We start from the raw sequence: 17,062 nt of genomic DNA, 5'->3' as shown, positions 1-17,062 counted from the left end.
ACCAACTGGCCGAAGTTCTAGGCTCTCTGTTTTATCTGCTGTCCTCTACATGCAACTGCACATACACATATATGCACACCTACACACATACACCCATACATACACACACACACACACAAATATTCCAAGAGTAGAATGACAACAGGAGGAAGTTGCGAAGGAATTCACATTCAGAAAGTCATCTAGAGAAAGAAACAAAGAAACAAGATGCAGAGAAGGGAAAGACACACAGAGGGAAAGACACACAGTCATGTGGAGAGACAGCAAAGACTAACTAAGGGACAGACAGAAAGCCACATGTAGAGGATGTTTCCAAGACCATCCCTGAAAGAAATATACCAATAAGAATGAGGAAGACCAAGGCACAAGCTGACCCACGATTTCTAATATGCCTCAATGAGATGGCAAGCATACAGTTCAGCCATCACAAATGCCACTCATTGGTCCTACAGCTAGTGCTTTGATTAGAAGTAAGGATGCTAACTTCAGTGACATATGAGAGCTACAGAGGACAAATTTCCAACATTCTCTTAAGACAGTCCATTAAAACTTTATCTCTCTATTTTGGTCACGGGGAACCTGAGAGTCAGTCATGATTGAGCGTTGCTGGTAATGAGTCAGACCCATTTTAAGTCAGTGTCTGGGAGACTGCCACAAAACGAGATGGAAGTAATGAATGCTTCAGCAGGCCTCAAATATTGTAATTCATCATGTGTTTATCCTACAAAGAAATCTGTAATAAAATCCAAGAGTATGGGAGATAAGTGCACTAGCATGTCCAAGGCAATGATGGAGAGCTTGAGTTGGATCTCCACATAGCCTGGGGCTTAAATGGAGGCTCAGCAGCTCACCAAGGCTACAGGCTGAGCCTCCCTCTCTCAATCTCAATGTCCTCAACCATTAACTATGGCTAATAACACATACTTTGACAGGTGGTTTGGTGGAAACAAATTGTATTGGGCAGGTAAGATGTGTGACCCTGCAGAGATGGCATAAGTCTACCCTCCATAGCCTCCTAAAAATAGCTGCTGGTCTGTGAGCCTGCAATGATGGTGAGGATTGCCAGTCATGGTATTCTCAGCTTAACCCTGAGGCAGCCACCTAGTCCCCCAGAGATACTTCTCCAGAGAAGGCCTTCCTGACCCATAGAGTCCATCTGCTCTGTCTACGGTGAGCTTGCCATTTTATTTTATATTTGATCTTGGCTCATGCCACCTCCCTATCATCTCTAAATGCCAGGCACACGGCACCTAGAGTGGAGGCTGGCAAAACGGTCACCCAGAAAGAGTGTTTTGAAGGAAAGTACTGAATGGTAGTTTTCAGAATGATAAAGGGACCATCATCATTAACAATGATCACATAAAATCCTGTGTGCATCTGTTCCCACAGTAGGAACACACCAGGCAGTGGAAATTTGATGGTATTTGAATTGAGTTTCAGCTTAGTGGTTTATCCTGCTCTCTAAGATGAATATCTCAAATTCCATCCAGGCTGTGTTTATCTCACTGAAAGCAGTCTTATTTCCTTAATAAAAAGAGCCAGGCAAAAAGAAACAGGGCACATAGCCTTGAGTTTGAGAAAAATGGAAGAAGCTGTGGACATTCTCATTCACCCAGACTCTGGGCATCTGCATCCCTACAGCAGAACCCTATCTCTTGTGTCACGGTGGTATTTCTGAAAACGATGTGGTGATTAACTGTTGCTACAGCAACTGTGAGAGAGAATGGGGCACCGCTACACAGTGAAAGCAGACGTCTTCGATTGTGACCACAGATTACACAGGAGTAAATAACAGCCATGAATCACCTGAGCAGAATAAGGACATAGCTTCCTCCCCATCCACCCTCTACATTCTAGTTTCCTGAATGTATAAAGTGGGGAGTGAACGCAAATATTAAATATGACACAGTGAAACTAAAAAAAAATCTCTCTATGCTAAATGAAAACACTCAGACATCAGCAAGTGAAATCTATGTGACTGAGGCTCTCAATCCTGGATTCCCAAGAGAATTACCTAGAATATTTGTGACAATTAACCCGTGCTTGGAGTATACCCCAAGAATTTCTGACCCTTCCCTCTAAGATGAAATAAGGGTTAAGGATGATTATCTCAGTCACTTCATGATAAACTACTAATTAGTAACAATGGACTCATTAGCCAATAAATATTTTATGGGTTGATAAGAGATTTCTGTATTAAGTTTTAATTTAAACAACAAAAGTAACAGGCCTTCTCCCCACTCATCAAGATAAAGAGTTTTAAGGTACACATTTCCCCTGGGAGTTTTATTATGAATCAATGAGTATATAGAAGCTGAGAGAGCATTGGGGTGGCCATATTAGAGACCCACATAGCACGTATTTGTGATGTTGTGCTCCCTATGTCCAACCAAGCCAGCACTGAAACTGTGCCTGTGTTGTATCTCAAAGCCCCACTCATCTCAAAGCTCTTCTATTCCACCTCTTGGAAGGTGAGGGGAGTCTCCCTCGTATCTTCGTAGCATTGGGATGATCAATTGTGAAATGAAAGAGACCAGATGGCTCTGCCATCCTGGGGACAGCTGATATACCATCCCATCTTCAGTCTGACTCCACCTACTGTTGAAAGGAGCTGCGGCGCCACCCGACTAGCTTTACTCGAAATAATTACACGGAAACTGTATTCTTTTGAACACTGCCTGGCCCATTAGTTCCAGCCTCTTATTGGCTAGCTCTTACATATTGATCTAACCCATTTTTAATATTCTGTGTAGCACCACGAGCTGGCTTACCAGGAAAGATCTTAACCTGCATCTGTCTGGAGTGGGAGAATCATGGCGACTGACTGGCTCAGCTTCTTTCTCCCAGCATTCTGTTTTGTCTACTCCGCCTTCCTAATTTTCTGTCCTATTAAAGGCCAAGCAGTTTCTTTATTAATTAACCAATGAAAGCAACAGATGGATACAAGACCCACCTCCATCAACCTACCTCATACCAGGTTGCTGTATGATACTAGCAGTTCCTCCTGGACCTTTGACAATGCCAGGACCAAAGAGCCCTAAGATTCCACAAGGGAAGAGAAATCAGTCTGAATTCATCTTCTAGCTACATTCTCAGAGCTCCAGGGCAATGTTGATTTGCATCAAACAATCCTCTAACAATTTCTGAAGTGGATTAATAAACAATCTTATGATTTGTAAATGAATTTGCCTTTCTGTAGAGTCTAAGAGGAATCTAAGACGGTCTGTGGAAGAAAACTGTGTGTTCTTTGGGACACATCACAAGATCCTGCTTCATCCTTAAGTTCTGTTTCATTATGTTACAGTGGTCTTTCCAGCTCTCTAGTGAAGGAAACATAATATCTTTCCTGTTTCCAAAATAGCTTTCTTGGATTGGATCTTACGCCTGTGAAGACAAGGCTGTTTTTTTTTTTTGTTTTTGTTGTTCAATGTTAACGTTTCCTAGTTCCTTTTTGAGGGTTGCCACAGTTGAAGCGAATAAGACATTGCAGATCTCAAGTAAGAATTCCCCCAAACCTCCCTAGTTAATTCCTCACGTAGTCAACTAGTTGTAAATACTTATGTCGGGTTTATAATCATCAACATGCGATAGCTGTATTGTATCAAATATGGCTCCATGAAGCTACAATGAAATACAAAGTGTAGGTTACTATCTCACCAGAACTAAGTTCTTTACCTTTAATACATACAAACCATACTTAAAGGAAATAATCTTCAAAAGAGGAGAATATGTCTGAAATGGCTGTTATTCTCAAATATTCGCAGGAAAGCCAACAGCTGTTGAATCTATGTAGAACTAAGGGTTCAAAAATCAGCAATAAGACTTTTCATTTTAGCCCAGCAGGGCCACCCAAGTGACATTTCCGGGGAACAGAATCAACTTCCAGTAAATTAGCAAACACACACCACAAATGGAAATATTCCATTGAATATTTATAAGAAATAAAAAATTGAAGGTATATTGAAGAAAAGAATTCTCATTGTTGAAATGTCTTATGTTTCAAGCTAATCATTTAAACTGAAAAGCAGGATGTCAGACTGGAAGCATAATCAACATTTTATGAAGACCTGGGAGGTGGTGTTTGTTAATACAAAAAGGAAAACGGAAACACTTCCCTGGTTCACTTTGTTTACTTCACCTTCCAGAGACAGAAGGCTTACGTGTGTTTGGTGGCATGGTGGAGAAAGGACTTGGAGCCAGAAACCTTATTGTGACTCATGATCTTGTGGCCTTCATTTCCTTCCTTCTTGTTAGCATGAAGATCAGGACCAGATTTAATCATGTGTGTGTGATTGTATGCCCAGCCTCCTCGAACAGACAGGGTCAGCAGTCTGAGGGAGGTGAAGCTTCTAGAAATCCTATCTAAGAGATGACAGGAGACACGGCAGTGTCTAATTTGCTTTGAAATTCTGATGAGAGGTGCCCCAAACCATAATTTGGATGGGTTTAGTGTGCTCCAGGGACACCATAGTAGGTCAACTTGTACTCTAGCTTCTATTTTTTTTAACCATGGACATTCCAATTAGGACCTAAAACATACTCCAATTATGTATTCTAAAAACATGTGACTTTGTATTAGTCAGCTTTGTGTGCATATATGTAATATTTGAAGAAGCCAAATTTATATGAAGAAAACATTTACTTCTTTGCTTTAGATGCTTAACGTCTAAGCTGCAGAGCTCAGAATCTGTGCCATTCCTTGGCTGCATGCACACTTCGTGATGTGGATAATGGTGGGAGCAGATGCCAGGAGCCTGGGAGTACATATAGAATAAGGGGAGAGGGCAGGAAGAAGAGGACGAGAGAAAGAGATGGGGGCAGGAGGAGGAAGAGAGGAGATGGGGCAGGAAGAGGAAGGGAGCAGATGGGGCAGGAAGAGGAAGGGAGCAGATGGGGCAGGAAGAGGAAGGGAGCAGATGGGGCAAAAACATTTTGTTTTTAAAGCAATCTTTTCAGTAGGCTCACAATTCAAAGTTTCCTCCCAATAGCACCAGCAGACCAAATGAGCCATCACAGAGGATCTTTGAAAAATACCAACTGTGTTTGTAGCACAGAGTTGTGTTTGCTCCATTTTCTGTGTCCCCCTAGCTCCCACTGATCAGATTCCAATGCCCACATCTGGTCAATACTTGTCAAATTCCGTCTTTGGCTCACCCTGGTCATTCATCTGTCATTTCTACCTCCTCATTACACCCATCTAAATGAGGACTGTGCACATTTATCTAATGTCCCAGGCTCCTTTTGCTTTGCCTTTGAACATTTTTTATATTTATTTATTACGTTATGTATACGTATTTTATAATTCTATTGTGTGTATGTCTGCATGTATGTATGTGAGACGTGTGTATGCTTGGAGTCAGAGGAGGCCAGAAGAGGGTACCAGATTCCCTAGAACCGGATGTGGGTGCTGGGAATTGGACCTGGTCTCTTGTAAATGCTCCAAGCATCCTTAACCTCGGAGCCCTCTCTCTAGCCCCAGTCTGCTTTCTCAATTCATCCTTCAGTGTGGTTCAAATCCACGTTCCTGGCTCATAACTCTCGCCTTCTTATTCAGGTTTACAAAAGTGTGCAGTTGATTCATTGATTCTGCAAGTGTGTCAGAGTCTCTCCCAGAACAGAAAGGCTCTCCACAATTTGAATCTATTTAGCATTGCAAACTCCTTTCATTCTATTTTTTTCATATCCTATGACTGGGCCAAACAACAAATATCCCCCCGTATCCTCTTGTCTTTTCTTTGACTTGTCCCATTATTTTCACTATTGAATTTCTCTCCATCTTCACTGACTCGAAGAAAATGCTGCTTGGTGGTGGTGGTGGACACATTTAATCCCAGAGAGGCAGACAGATCTCTGTGAGTTCAAGGTGAGCGTGGTCTACAGAGTGAGTTCCAGGAGAGCCAAGACTGTTTTTACAGAAAACTCTGTCTTAGGAAAAAAACAGGAATAGAAATCAAACCATATAATCATATTTTCCTAAGAGAACTACTTTAATTTTTGTATACTCCACTTATATATGCTTTTCATAAAAATGGTCCATTTTATAGACTTTTACATTTTCATTAGTAGCCCATTTGCTATATAATCCTGATAGTTTTTATTTTAAAAAATATAGCTTATTTTTGCAACAAAAAAAGTCAATATGATACATCCTTAAACTATTATTTGACCTTTAATATTTGACCTTTAAAAGGAATGGAAACTGACTCATGAATAACATGTACATATACACAACATGGATAACATGTACATATGTACAACATGAATAACACGTACACATACACAACATGGATAACACGTACATATACACAACATGGATAACACATACATATATACAACATGGATAACATGTACATATGTACAACATGAATAACATGTACATATATACAACATGGATACCATGTACATATACACAACATGGATAACATGTACATATATACAACATGGATAACATGTACATATACACAACATGGATACCATGTACATATGTACAACATGAATAACATGTACATATACACAACATGGATAACATGTACATATATATACAACATGGATAACATGTACATATACACAACATGGATAACCTCAAAATATGATAAGTGGGAAAATCTGTACACTCTAAGGCATATTTTATGTTTCCAAATATATGGAATACCCAAAGCAGGTAAAACCAAAAGGGCAAAAATCACATTAGTGGTTGCTAGAGGCCTGGAGGAGAGTAGGACTGACCCCTCAGTGGGCATGGCCTTCCTGTGCAGAGTGAGGAAAATGTTTGAAAGGATAGGCCATGTTTGCCCAGCTCTGGGCCTGTCTGAATGCCACTGAGCTGAGATGGTTTTCATTTTTAATAGTTGTGCAATTTTACACCACAGATGTGCCATAATTCACTAAAATACTTTTTCTATGAGTGGTTACTCTCACTTTCTATTTTTCAGCTGTTACAAACTGTTGCAATTAATAGTCCCAGATATATTAGTTTCTATTTTTATTATCTTTGGTTAACTTTCAAGAAGTAGAATTACTGAGATAAAGGTATAAACATTTTATAGTTTTGGAGGTATATTGACAAACTATTTCTTTAAAAATATTATTACAATTTTTGTTGCCATTTATACCAAGTATATTCTTTTTGTAACTTCAAATTTACTGGCTCAAAACAAAATAAAACCATGCTTCAATATCATATTTTAGTAAATTTATTTTCATATTTTAGTAAATACAATTTTGTTATACTTTCAGCACTATATTTTTATGTAAATTGCATTTTTACTAGCAAAATATATAAATTTCAAAGGGCCATTGGCCACATCAATCTTGTTTTTTACTCTATAGTACTCAGCAATGCATACTATTTAGTGTGTATTTGTGCTATGGGTAAACATTTACTTACTACTCAAGATTTTAATATTCTTGACTAGTCTATATGAGCTTTTACCACTAGTAGCATGCTGTGGGACAATGGTCTGTACCCTGTCACTTGTATTTTAAATAAACGCTGATTGACCAGTAGCCAGGCAGGAAGTAGAGGCGGGGCAATGAGAATTCTGGGAAAAGGGAAGTTTCAGTCTGCAGTGGTCATCCAGACACAGAGAAAGCAAGATGTGACTGCCTTGCCAAAAAAAATACCAAGTCACATGACTAACACAGACACGAATTATGGGCTAATATAAGTTATAAAAGTTAATAAGAAGTCTGAGATAATAGGCCAATCAGTTTATAATTAATGCAGACCTCTGTGTGAGTCTTTGAGACTTAATGGCTGTGGGACTAGGTAGAACAGAAACATCAGTCAGCAGTAGCATTAGTTTTTGTCATTATTACAGCAAACATTGCCTTTTAATTTTAATATTACTTTAGAAAACAAAAAACATGTAACCAAAACTATTGATTATTTTTAATTTTTTTTAACTACCCCATACACTAAAAGTTGCATTAACAAGCAGACAGTATAGCCTTTCAAGTCTTTACTGACTGTGTTATCTTGTAATCATTTGAGCTTTCTTTGGGAACGTGTATATTATCTTGTACAAGGTCTGTCCTCTATGCTGCTCCCTGGTCCTGCTTGGTTGTGTGGCTGCTGAGTCCACAGCCACTGGGCCTCAGAAGCAAGGACTTTGATTTGCAGCCCCCAAGCCTCAGCTTTCCTTCTAACCATGCCTATATGTTTTTTTTCCTAGGCAGGAGGGATGTAAATTAACACAATCAACACTCTGAGATTCAGGATTAAGTCACCATTGCTGTTATGTTGGCCATAAGGCTTCACATCAGCTTTAATGACAGAGCTCCTGGATGGGCTGGATGCTGGGAGCCTAATACTTTAGTGTGACTATTTGAATATAGGGATGTTTGGACATAGATAATTTTTATATGGCCTAGAAAAACAAGTCATTAAATTTTAGGTATATTTTCATCATTAAGAAAAAGCGTTCGACTGATACTTCATCCTGTCTCCTAGCTTCGCTCAACTCATCTGCCACCTCATTGATCATGTGTGACCTCACCTGGGAGCAGAGCAAAATAAAAATAAAGATGAGGTTTTCAAAAACATCTTTGTAAGGTTCGTCATGGACTTAGCCATTGAATTTCTGTTTTGCTTTCTATTATGGAACAATTTTAGTATCATAACTCACGAATGTTGGTTCGAGTGCTCCAGAGAAGCAAAAGCTATAGGAAATAGAGACAGATTGATCCATAGACAGAAGATAGGTAGATAAATTTCAAGAAAGAAATGCACCATGGGAGTTGGCTCTTGAAATTATGGAAGCCAGGAAGTCCCAATAGGCTGGGGGTAACCTGGGAATCAGAGAATCTGCAGAGAAGCTATGGGATTTTCTTTCTTTCTTTCTTTCTTTCTTTCTTTCTTTCTTTCTTTCTTTCTTTCTTTCTTCTTTCTTTCTTTCATGATGGAGGAGGGTCATCTTTCTATCTGTTGCTTTCATTGGTTAATTAATAAAGAAACTGCTTGACCTCTGATAGGGTAGAATTAAGATAGGCGGAGTAGACAGAACAGAATGCTGGGAGAAAGAAGCCGAGCCAGTCAGTCATCATGATTCTCCCACTCCAGACAGACGCCGGTTAAGATCTTTCCTGGTAAGCCAGCTTGTGGTGCTACACAGAATATTAGAAATGGATTAGATCAATATGTAAGAGCTAGCCAATAAGAGGCTAGAACTAATGGGCCAGGCAGTGTTTTAAAGAATAAAGTTTCCGTGTAATTATTTCGGGTGTAAAGCTAGCCGGGTGGCGAGAAGCGGCCCGCCGCTCCACCAACACTTTCTTTCTTTCTTTCTTTCTTTCTTTCTTTCTTTCTTTCTTTCTTTCTTTCTTTCTTTCTTTCTTTCTTCCTTCCTTCCTTCCTTCCTTCCTTCCTTCCTTCCTTCCTTTCTTTCTTTCTTTCTTTCTTTCTTTCTTTCTTTCAGCAATCACTTCCAACAGGCCTTCTTGTACTTTAGGATGGTTTTTAGTAGGCTGGATGATCCCTGTCCAGACTGATGGGCAGGGGTTTGAATGATTCTGCCTTCTTCTTCCAGAAGACCCTTGCCCGAGACATCCCCAGCACACTGTTCTGTCTGCTCCACTGGCTCAGTCTCCTTGACACAAAAACCATCCTCTTGAATATCGGTTTCTCTACCACACCTACTCCGTGGTGACCTCCTGAGCTGCTGCCACACGAGCAGTGAACAGGCGCTCTGTGTCTTGTCTATTCCCAGCTGACATTTTCAGTTTCTCCACTGATACTTCCTTTTCCTCTACCACTACTTTTGTCGTGCACGGCACTCCATTGTGCCATGCCTTGCTTTCTAACCTTCCAGGACAGCTGTGTTGCAGTCCCCTGTACCAGAACACATCTAGCTTTCCTAAGAAAATGTCCTGGTCATTTCTTCATCTATGATTTTAGCTCTATCCTGTTTTCCTGCTTCTCAGAGGACATCAAAGCCCCAGTCAAGTCCCATCTTCCTCCATCTGGTCCCTTAACCAAATGTTACTTTGAAGTCATTTTTTATAATGCTGATTTTTATCTCCAATTTTACTGCAAAGCCCAAGAAAGCAAGAGCTGGACTGTTTCACATCCATGGTTTCCCAAGCCACATCGAAGCACATATGCTTTCATAAAGAATAATAGCTTCAGTAATTAATACATTAATTTTACCCCATCCTGCTTCCCTGCTCCTCCTCTCTCATCTTGGGTACTCCCCCACCTCAGTCACATGGAATGACTAACTCCTTCTGCATCTTAGTTGACATCGTTGGTCCCAGGAAGAGAGAAGTACCCAGACAGCACAGAAAGGACAGCAGCCTCTTTTCCTCTTCTGTGTTAGCTTCCATCTTCAAGGGCAGCTGCACCTCATCTCTCCTGCCAGCCTCCCAGGCTCAGCCACTGTCTGTCGATGGTGTCTGTCTGTCTGCTACTCACCGTTAAGCTCTGTGTGTCACCGGATGCTGTCCTCTTGTTCTCTGAAGACAGCTGGCAGTAGTAACCACAGGGAAAAGACTTTGTGGAATTGCTGCTGCTGAGCTTGGCTTTGCCTGTCCTTGGTGTTTCATCTTCTTCTGTTTACAGTAGTTTGCTGTAATTATTCCTATAGCTCCACACTATTTCCTCGGGCCAAGAATCTCAAGAACATAAGAATAGGAGTGGGCCTTAGCTCATGGATAGGGAAAGTCAGCCAATCCTTGGGGGAAAAGAAAACTAGGATTGCTGTGACATGTTTCCCAAATTGGCAAAACAGATCTCTGTTAACCAGTGAAGATACTCACCCAGTCTTGTAGGTTACCAGGAGTCCTAAACTGCAAACAATGACAGCTCAGGTATTTGTGTCCTCTTGTTTGTGCATCAGACATCCAATACTTCGCTTACTGTGGCTCTTCTTAAACACCAGAACTCTCACTTGTCTATGACTGGTGGCCTAGCCAGTAAATTATTGATCACAATGACCTGGGCATACCAGCACCCACCTGGAATCCCAGCACTCAACTGGAGAGGCAAGTTCAAGGCCGGGCTATGTAATGAGTTTCAGAGTAGCCTGAGCTGCATAGTGAAAACCTATTCCAAAATGTCTATGTATGTATGCACCTACATATGGATCTATCTGCCTACTGATATACAGATATATGGTCATTTTTCCTTCATGCTGTGTACACACTCCACTCAGGCAAGGAAAAGGGGAGGCCTTCACAGCATAGAAAAAATTTTCTGCAACCTCTTTCCATGACATACAAGCTCATTAACATCTTCTAAACTTGAGAGAACAGTATTCTTTGCTTCATCAGAACGAGACAATGTCTTCACAATTAAAAATAACAAACATAAAAATATGTTATAATTACTTTGCTATGATAAAACATTGTGAACAGAAGTGACTTCTGCAATAGCCTATTTTGGATGGTGGTTACAAAGAGATAAGAGTTCACCACGGTAGCAAGTGGCCCCTGGCACATAGGCAGGGAGAGGAAGCTGAGAGCTTACATCTTCAAATGCAAGTGTGAAGCAGAAAGAGCAAACAAGACAGATGATGTAGGTGAGGCTTTCAACTCTCAAAGCCTGCCTGCAGTGACACACTTCCTCCGGCAAGGCTGCACTTCCTTAACTTCTCTGAACAGGGCCACCAAGTAGGGACCAAGTATTCAAATATCAGATCTTGTAGGGAGGGCATTCTCATTCAAACTACCATATCAGGCAAAACAAAACTGGGACACAGAGTTGAAATACATTCATCCACCTTTGTTCTCAAATGGCATGTGGGATCCAAGGGAAGCGGCAGTCCTGAATCACACCCCTGTGCATGAGATGGTGGTGTGGTCTTGAACTGTTTATTATGGGATAGCAAGAAGGGAGGTTTAAAGTCAGGAGATCAAAACAAACCAGACCCCAGGTAGGGAGTACCAACTACAAAGATTACTTTGAATGAAAAACACACATCCCCCAATCTTTATGTGCACCAAACTTTCCCTCAAAAAAGAAAGCCTTCATCTTCTTTCAAAAATCTCTTAAGGGCACTGTGGATATTGCTCTGTGGCTAAAGTGCTTACCACACAAGTTTGAGGACCATTGTTCAGATCCTTAGACTCCCCGGAATGTCAGGTGAGAGGACATGCACCTGTAATTCCATCCTTGGAAGGTGGCCTGGGCAGGTGGAGAGACAAAGCATCCCAAGTGCAAGCTGGTTAGGGAGACTAGCCACACTGCTGAGTTCTGAGCTCCATTGAGAGATCCTGCCCCAAGAAATAAGGTGTGTGTGTGTGGGGGGGGGGAGTTTACTGAAGATGACTCATGACATCAACCTCCAGGCTTCACATGTACAAACACAGAGATACATTAGAGCCCACCATGTGTATGTCCCACAGGTTTGCACATACATGTATACCCCCTACATAGCATATACATGGAAAAAGAGAAGCAAACCATTTGTATCAACCATTTATATGAAGGTTATCTAGCTCTTCCTGAGTCTTGCTATATGCTAAGCATCTCGGAGTTAATTATAAAGACTTCTCATGTCATTTTGTTTCCTAAATGCAGTATAGAATAAGCTGGCTGAATCGTCAACCTCCCTTGGAATGAGAGAAGGTGAGAGCCCAGGTTTTTGAGCAACAAAAACACCAGGAAAGAACCTGGGAATTGGTAAAGCCCAACCACACATCTACACCCCCGTTTCTTTCTGATTTTACTGAATGGCCTTTTATTTCTAGGGAAATGCTGAAGTAGTTCAACCTAGCCTACCTCACCAAAGCGAACTCCTCATGGAGATTCTGACACATTCCCCTTCTCAGAGCAATGGTGTCTTCCTTCGCTGAATGAGTTTCTTTAGGAATTAACATTTATATCCTCCCCACAAGACACTCCAGGGTGCGTATTACAGACAAGCAATGATATGCCTTGGCAGTTAATGGCACTCAGTCAAAACTACCAGGGCTTGTCATTATTAGGTCATAATACCCACCCTGGAGTGCCTTACAGTTTAATTGTTCCCTCTTCCATTCCAGAAACTGGCAAAAGACATATTTTGCTAATGTTCCTGCTTTGTTAATGAGTTCAGAATGGATGAACACATGTGTTCCTTCTCCTTTGCCTAGCAAACGTGCATTCAGAAATAAATGCAGGTCGCTCAATCCCCAACTCTAGCTTGCATATTTTACTACGATGAGTTTGCCATGACTCCGACACATGGGAAGTGAAGATTTAGTATGCAGAGTCTGTCTAAATAGTCAGACAATGAAAACTCAGGAGCCGCCCCCTCTGCCAGTGTCCTTAGCATTTAGCTCCTCACAGCATCTGTTTTTTTTTTTTTTGGTAAAATTCCCATTAATAGAGTTATGCTTTAGTCTGGATTAGAGTTCACAATAGACGGTTCCCGATTTGATGCAGACAGAGTTAGTGAAAACCTGAATAGGGTGTAAGCCTAGGTGGCCTTCTTTCCTCAACTCCATTCTGGATACTCTTAAGGAAGGGAAAACTCAGCCATTCTTCTACCTTCAAGCCATGGCTTCCTGACAACAGCAGTTTATAAACAAAGAAAAGACTGAAAAATTATGGGGAAGAAGAGATGGGCACATGGCTGTCTAGGAAATGAAAGGATCTGAGTTCCTCCCATTAAGGAACCAGCTGCTGAGTAAAGGAAAGACATCACTGGGGCAATCACTCTTGGAGAGTGCAGAGTGAAGAGGTACTGGATTTGGTTGAGGTTGCACAAGCTTTAATTTCACTTTAATTCAGAACAATTAATAATAAATAACAATGAATTTTTTTCTTGCCATTTTGAACCATCCACAAGCTTGGTGAATCCTTCCAAATAATAAAATCCAAGGTCAATTTTTTTTAATTTTTATTTAAGACCTTTATTAGCAGGTGCTTGTAGTTTGTTGACTTTTTTTGAAAAAATCAAGTTGTAAACTTTTTATTACAAATTAAAAATGAAGTTCTTAAAAATCTTAACTTGACCAGATATGAAACAATTTAAAAACCATTAAAGGTGTATTGAGAAAAACCAGACCTTTTTTTTTTAAAAAAAAAAAAACCACATTTGTCATTACCAAAAAGAGACATCTTTAGGTAAAAATAATAAAAACCCCACGCTGCATAGATAATGCAGATAGTTCTAGCGTATCTGGTCAACAGGCAAAAAGCAAGCACTTAAGGTCTTCAGCTCCAATCTTTGTTCATTTCTTATTGCTGGAATTTCATATTCGTTTCTTCTTGTTGGATGACCAAACCGGATGATGGTAGAGATGGTAAGCCGGCATTTACTCAGCCCCGCCCTGCTCAGCCTCGGGAGGTGGACGAATTCTCAGCTGGTGGATCGGCTGCTTTTGTCTCTTTGCCATCTTGTGGTTTAGGGTTCTCTGGGCGTCTGCGTCGGTAACTGAAGTTGCGGCGATACCGACGTTGAGGTGGCTGCTGACCTTGGGTCTCAGTCTCCTTGATTTTCTTTGTCCTCTTCATTGCCATCCTCTCTAGGCTGTCTTTGGCGAGGAGGGCCCCTGCGAAATCGTGGTCTGTAACCCCGATACATATTCTGTCTCACTGGTCTACCTTGCTCTCCTGCACCCTGGTTGTCAGCACCCTCCATCACTTCTCCTTGCACAGGAGGGTTGGAATACTGTGGTCGACGCCCATAGGGTCTCTGCAAATAGTAAGATGGGAATCTTCGCCTGCAATAGGGCCGGCGCTGTTGGGCTTGACCTTCAGGAGCGCTTTCCGATCCCTCGTTCTTTTCCCCACTCTCACTATTCTGGTAATTCTGCTGGTAATTACATGGAGGACCCCTACGACGTGGGTAGCATCTACAATGGTTACGGTCTGCTGCGTATTTACTGCCTTGAACTGGAACTCCACCAGGGCCTGTAACATTTGCTGCCTCGGCACCCTTTTCTCCTTCAACAACATCAAACTCCACAGTCTCTCCATCTCCTACACTGCGAAGGTACTTCCTGGGGTTATTCTTCTTAATGGCAGTCTGGTGTACAAATACGTCTTCCTTGGTGTCATTCCTGTTGATGAAACCGTATTCGTTCCTTACATTGAACCATTTTACTGTTCCCAAAACCTTCGTTGCGATGACCTTCTTGAACCCGCCGGCGGGCGCCGCCGATGTGAGGCCGCCCGGGCCGCCACTCCCCGCGCCGCTGCCCGTGGAGCCGGGCTGGTGGAGGCGCTGAGGGCGGCGGCGGGGGCGGCGGGCTGCTGCTGGGTCTCGGCCTCGCTGCTCATGGTTGCGGTGGTGGTGACTGGGGCCGGCAGCGACGGCTGCGGCTCCTCCTGGGGTGTGATGGTGACTAGGGCGGCGGCGGTGGGGCTCTCAGGGCTCTCTGGGCTCCACTCTCCGCTCCCGCTACCGATCGAACTCCCAAGGTCAATTTTTATCCAATTTCCTCTACACACAGCAAGAAGGGAAATCCTCAGTTCATCCTAGGAGACCCACAAATCTTGCTACTAAAATCAGACAAAACTGGGCCGGAGAGGTGGTTGAGAGCCCCACATCCTCAGAGCTCCTGTGGAGGACCAGAGTTCAGTTCCCAGTACCCATAGCTGTCTGAGACTCCAGCTCCAGAGTAACTGGTGCCCCCTTCAGGTCTCTGTAGCCAAATGAACTCAAATGCACATACACACAATTAAGAAATAAATGTTTAAGATCAAGCATTGCTGGGAGTCACAGGCAACACACGCCATCTGATAATGGCTGTCCACAAAAAAAGCCAGGGCAGCTGTAATAATATCATCCCTATGGGTAAGACTGGATGATTTCCCCCAGAGGGTTGGGAACAAGACAAGGACATCTTTTACCATTTTTAGTTCACGTTGCACTAGAGATTCTTAGGACCTAGGCATACTAGCAACAATAGTACATCAAAGTCTTCCACAAACAAATGAGGAAATCTGAGGGATCGTTTCAAAACAAATGTGTTGAAATAAGAGTGGCGGGGCTATGTCCCTCCACCCGGTTAGCTTTACCCGGAATAATTACACGGAAACTGTATTCTTTTAAACACTGCCTGGCCCGTTAGTTTTAGCCTCTTATTGGCTAGCTCTTATATATTGATCTAACCCATTTTTAATACTCTGTATAGCACCACGAGTTGGCTTATCAAGAAAGATCTTAACCTGTGTCTGTCTGGAGTGGGAGAATCATGGCGACTCACTGACTCGGCTTCTTTCTCCCAGCATTTTGTTCTGTTTACTCCGCCTATCTAAATTCTACCCTATCAGAGACCAAGCAATTTTTTTATTAATTAACCAATGAATGCAACAGATAGAAAGATGACCCTCCTCCATAATTTCCCCTTTTTCTGTTTAAACAAAAAAGGAAGGCTTTTATTTTAACATAGTAAAATTACATATAGCAAAACTGTTATAAAGCAAGAATTACAGTCATAATATTTATATTTATCTTTTATTATAACTAAGGAAAACTATATTTATCCATTTTTTAATTTTATCAAAGACTCCAGAAGGATATATTTATTACCTAAGTAAACAAGAAATAAGAAACTTTAAACTCCAGAAATGACAGAGACATCTCGCTGTCTGGACAGTCACCCAAAGTTTTTTTGTACCGTTGGGGCATCTATCTTTAGCCTTTAGGCCCATAGTATCCAGCAGACATTTTCATGAAGCAGGAAAATTTAAAGACAGTTTAGTCACTTTTTGCTGTGTCCTGCAGAATGTCTTGCAGACTCTTTCATGAGTCAGGAACCCCGAAAGATCATCTCACCTTTAGGCAAGTTCAGCAGTCCTCTCTCTGAGGGTTCTTTGTGTCCAGTTTACGCATCAGTCCAGGCAAGAGCAGTTTCTTGCCCAAATGGCTATCAAACTCCATAAGGGGCCTCTTTGATGCCCATCTTTTTCTTGAAGTAGATTGGTGCTGCCAGGAGCAAACGTGTCTCATTGTCATGAAAAGTCCTAAGTTATTAAAACATTTAAATGCCATATTTTGTAGTCTTTGAAAGATATGAAGAATGCCTATCTAACTGAAATATATCTCTATATATCTAGAAAATCTAACTAACATGACTACAAATTTGACTATTATTGATGATTATCCACTAGCAACCTATATTTCCTAATTAT

General features: G+C 41.5%; 1 pseudogene; it reads right to left on the bottom strand.

Annotated features, from left to right (window-relative positions):
• Positions 1-14,026: 14,026 nt before the first annotated feature.
• LOC130870100 (Y-box-binding protein 1-like) lies at positions 14,027-15,205 on the bottom strand (annotated as a pseudogene).
• Between the last annotated feature and the right edge of the window lie 1,857 nt (positions 15,206-17,062).

Source organism: Chionomys nivalis, chromosome 2 (genome assembly GCF_950005125.1).
Source record: "Chionomys nivalis chromosome 2, mChiNiv1.1, whole genome shotgun sequence".
Classification (NCBI taxonomy): Eukaryota; Metazoa; Chordata; class Mammalia; order Rodentia; family Cricetidae; genus Chionomys; species Chionomys nivalis.
Note: the sequence above shows the minus strand (reverse complement) of the source record. Positions and strands in the feature narration are given on the sequence as shown.